The sequence below is a fragment of the Chrysochloris asiatica genome, unplaced genomic scaffold (assembly GCF_000296735.1).
Source record: "Chrysochloris asiatica unplaced genomic scaffold, ChrAsi1.0 scaffold00141, whole genome shotgun sequence".
NCBI classification, from domain to species: domain Eukaryota; kingdom Metazoa; phylum Chordata; class Mammalia; order Afrosoricida; family Chrysochloridae; genus Chrysochloris; species Chrysochloris asiatica.
Window position 1 is genome coordinate 7,540,612 of NW_006408659.1, and position 4,889 is coordinate 7,545,500.

At 40.1% G+C, this 4,889-nt stretch overlaps 1 pseudogene; it reads right to left on the reverse strand.

The window, feature by feature from the left end:
• Positions 1-499: 499 nt before the first annotated feature.
• Positions 500-1,101, reverse strand: LOC102826169 (annotated as a pseudogene).
• Positions 1,102-4,889: the final 3,788 nt, after the last annotated feature.

Genomic DNA, 4,889 nt, shown 5'->3' on the forward strand with positions numbered 1-4,889 from the left:
ATGTCATAGGTTCAATGCACAGAGATCTCAAGGTCCAAAGGATGCACTCCACTCCTGACTCTTCTTTGATGGAGAGTGAGATGCCCTTTCCTTGCTTCAGAAATGGCTCCTTTCCATCTTTCAGAATTAACCCTGTTAACAATGACTCACTACAGAATCCATCAGCATCTTTCCCACCTGCTCTTAACCAGACCTATCAGGAAAAAGTAATTTAGTGGGAATTTATAAAGACTATGACTAGAACACACATTCAATAATTCACTACACTGAAGGATATTATTCAACTCTAAAAAGAAATGATGTTCTGATACATGCTGAAACATGTATGGACCTTGAAAACATGTTACGAAAGAATGGGGGAGAACAGAGTGGGGAGTATTGCTTAAGAGGTACTGAGTTTTTGTTTGGAGCGATGAAAAATTTTTTGGTAATTGATAGTCGTGCTGTTTGCACATAAATAATATAATTAAAGCCACTGAAATGTACACTTTGAAATGGTTTAAATGTTTTTGTGTGTGTGTCTGAATGATACTTTAGTTATTTTTGTCTGCAATTGAAACTCTGGAAATTCAAAATTAATAGCCTTGCATGTGAGCTTCTTTTACACACCAGAAAACGTTTCACCCTTGTGTTCTACAATGTTGTGCTGCATTTTGTCCAGATGTGCTCAGATTCTCTTGTCCACAATTTCACTTGGGAAGACCAAGTCTTCAAGGATTGCATCATGCACAGCTGTCAGAGTGTGGCTCCTGGAATGCTTCTGTTTACTTTTTGTACAGTTTTTCCGAGTTGGTTTAGGCAGAATTCTCCTCTGAGCAATAAAAACCACATGCTTTCCACTGAATTTTCTCTCCAGTTCATGTTCTAGTCCAACTTGAATTTTCAGGAAAGACTTCAGTTGAGGAATGAGAACAGAGATTATAGTAGCCTTCTGGTCATCATCAACTTCAATTTCCATGGCTACAGTTATGTTCATCTCTCTTAACTGAGTCTTTAAGTCGGAGTTCATCTCCAGCTCAAGAAGAGCCTGAGAAATACCAGATGTGAATTCATCTGGCTTTCCACCACTGACTTCACAATCTTCGTGCTTGAACTGAACATGGTCTTTTTCTTGCTGAGTACCGGCCTAGGGAGAGCAATATGACCTTTTTTTGTTATAAATATAACATATATATATATGTAATGACTTTCTTTGTTATATATATATTAAGTGCTGTTGCGTGTTGGGTCAGTTCATAGTGACCCTGTATAGGGCTTCCAAGGAGTGGCTAGTGGGTTTGAATTTGATCTGGTGGTTAGTAATCCAGTGCTTATCCTACAGTGTCACATCAAGACTATGTCTTTACCACAGATCTTATTATATTACTCATGTCAATGTTAACATCCATTATTAGGAAAGTAGGGGTAGAAATCTCATCTTCCATGCGGGAGGCCCAGGTTTGACTCCATGGAAACTTGTTACGATGTTTAACAAGTTTCAGCAAAACTTTCAGATTAAGATAATGATAGGAAGAAAGGCCTGGCAATCTACTTCTGAAAATCAGCCAATGAAAACCCTGTGGGTCACAATGATCCAATCACAACTGGCCATGAGGATGGTGAAGGACCAGGCAGTATTCAGTTCTATTGTGCATGTGGTCTCCATGATCTAGGAGCCAACTTGATGGCAGCTAATAACAATAATGGGGACAAAAGACAAATCAGATGTTTTGCTTTTGTTCTTACAGTAAAAAAAACAAACAAACAGAAGATCAGAAAAACTACCACCAGTGATAAAGATGAGAATAAAACACCAACAATGTGGATACACATGCTGGGCTCACACCCTTTCTTTCTTCTAGGTGCCAATTCATCGTGGAGTCCACATTCTATTACCGCAAATCATGTTCCCTAATTAATTAAAGAGATGATGTTCAACTTCCATTCAGAAACATATGCTGTCTAGGAATCTGCTTTTAATGACCTAGGAAAGTAGTAGAGAGCAAGGAACACTGGGGTCTTTGGGGAGAGCTGACACACCAGCCATCCGTGGTGTTTCCAAGCCTGCTGCCTGCTAGTTCCTGGAAGTCTCTGCAAGGCTGCCAGCCAGAGGTGTCATGTGCTCTCTATTCTCCCCTGTCTGATGCAGTCTTTATTTCATGCTAATCCCCTTACTAGGGTGTCCTATTTTAGGTTAACCTTGGATGACTTCGGTTCTTCTGTTAATACAAAACTGAGTAATTCCTTTACTTCTGATATATCTGTTTCATCAGTGGGGCAGACTGTCTAAAGGAACCTTCTACCGAACGCTAGATAAAATGTGTCTAAATCACAATGTTGTAATGAATGTTGTACAACCACACATGGTATTACTACTACGCCGTGCACTGCTACTGTTGTTGCTGTTATTTGCCATCAACTTGGCAACCTCATGCACAATGGAATGAAATGCTGCCCATGATTGTGATCCACAGGGTTGTAATGGGCTGATTTTCTGAAGGAGATTACCAGGACTTCCTTTCTAGTTTGTCTGTCTGGGAGCTTCACTGAAACCTGTTCAGCATCATCACAAGCCACCACTGACTGCACATGAGGCATATTTAGGAGGGAATCGAACCCAGATCACCTACATGGAAGGCAAGAATTCTACCACTGAGCCATCCTAGCCCCCACACACTATACTACACTACATTCTCAAATTATTGTGGCAGATTCACAGCCCATGGGTTGTTTATAAGCCAATGGACTCCTAGTGTGGCACTGTAGGATCAGCACTGGACTATGAACCACAAGGTCAATTCAAACTCCCCAGCTGCTCCTCAGAAACCCTATGAGTCCTATGAGTTAGAACCAATTCAACAGCACTTAACAACAACAACAATAAAATAGAAGAAAAAGCCAGCATTAAAGGAGGATAAGATGCCAAGGTGAGCCCTGACATTTACTAGGCTTTTGATATGGGTCAGTTGTTGAGGTGGATTAACTCACCAAGAATGTACCACCATGGACTCCCAGCAGGAAAGGACACAGTCAGACAAATGTAACATCATCTTTATTACATTGGTAAGGTAACTGATATGGAGAGAGGTTAAACACATGGCCTATGGTCATCCGTGACACAGTAACAAAACCAGGACTCCAATAGCGCAGCATCCACAAGGATGCCAACAGACAGAACAGTCTTCCAGGTTCACCTCTGTGAATTGGCAGCCTTTCAATATTCTGAACATGGCCATTCTTTCTCTTTTTCTCATCTTTTCTGAATGCTAATGTAATACTCTATTTCTTAGCGTTTTTTTGTTTTGTTTTTCTCCATAGATTAAAGGGTTTGAATACAGAATAAACACATAAACCCCACAAGGCAAGGAATTTTGCTCAAGTTGTAGCTCTTAAGAGTAAATTGGTTTTAAAGTATATCAATATTAGCCCTACAGGGTGAGGCAAAAATTGAGGGATGAATGAGGATGATGGTGCTGCAGGCATAAGTTAGTGTTATTGAACTGTACATGTGAAGAATGTTGAAATGACAGTTTCACGTGAAGGAGGTTGGATAGATAAAACTTGTCTTTGGCCCTTTAATTTCCAGTGAGTTCAAATGGATGCTTTTACTGTTTGCTCTGACTCTGTTTTTTTGTTGTTGTTGGATGCCCTCGAGTCAGTTCTGACTCCTAGTGACCTCATGCACAACAGAACAAAACACTGGTCAGTCCTGAGCCTTCCTCACAATCATTGCTGTGCTTGAGCTGCTGCCACTGTGCCGGTCCATCTCGGTGGGGTGTCCCTCTTTTTCACTGACCCTCCTCACTACCAAGCATGATGTTATTCTCCAGGGACTGGTCCCTCCTGAAAATATGTTTGAAGTCTAAGAGACAAAGTTTGGCCATTTTGGCTTCAACGGAACATTCTTGTACTTCTTCCAACGTAACAACACTGACTCCATATGGTCATTTAATTATTCAAAGGTAAACTCCATGATATTTTTACTATAGAAGTTGCATCTTAGACTAAAATCTTATTTTCCTGATCTCCAGTGATAAAGTTGCTAGAGTGAAATAACAAAATCTTCATGGTGTGGCATTCCTGAAATTCATTCACTTTGCTCTGCAAAGAAAGCAAGCGTCAGGCTTTAGATTGTTGGAGCATGAAATTCCTCATTCACTAAGCTTGCATCAGCAGGAAAATCCGCCAGACTCCAGGTGATTGTAGTGATGTGACTTGTTGTTGTTGTTGTTAAGTGCTATTGAGTCAGTTCTGACCCATATTGACCTTGCATAGGATTTCTGAAGAGTGGCTGGTAAACCTGAACCACTGACCTTGCTGTTCAAACTGACTTTGCAGTCCAGTGCATTAACCCACAGCGCCACACCAGGACTCCATTGATGTGACTATACTTGTATAATTACCAACAATATAACAATGGGAGTTTTTGTTTTCTGGGAAAATTCTTAGAGTTTGCAGAAAGAATTTCAATTAAAATTACAGGTCAGTATGCTACTAGGGTTCTTTTTCTGTCTTTCTTCCTTTGTTGTCAATTTATTTCTAAAGAGTGCTAGATGTAAGTGGAAAAAGGCAACTAGATTATCACTTCATTCATTCAAGAAAAATGGTTTATTCACAGCAAAGTCGTGTAATAAGAGTTTTAGATATAGATTATCAGCAACATACAGAGGGATAGAAAAGATTTACATCAGCTTCTTACCTATCTCACTTTTAAAACTGTAAATTCCTTCCAGGCAAGCCCTGTCTTATTAACCTTTGTTTCTGCAAATGTCAGGCAGTTCCAGACACAAAGATGTTTGGCACTTACTGATTGGATCTGAATGCATAAATCCCTAGTTTATCAGTGCTAATGAATGGCTCCAGGTTTGAGCTAAGTGTCCAGCACAGATCCAGATTGAGTTTAGTCATTA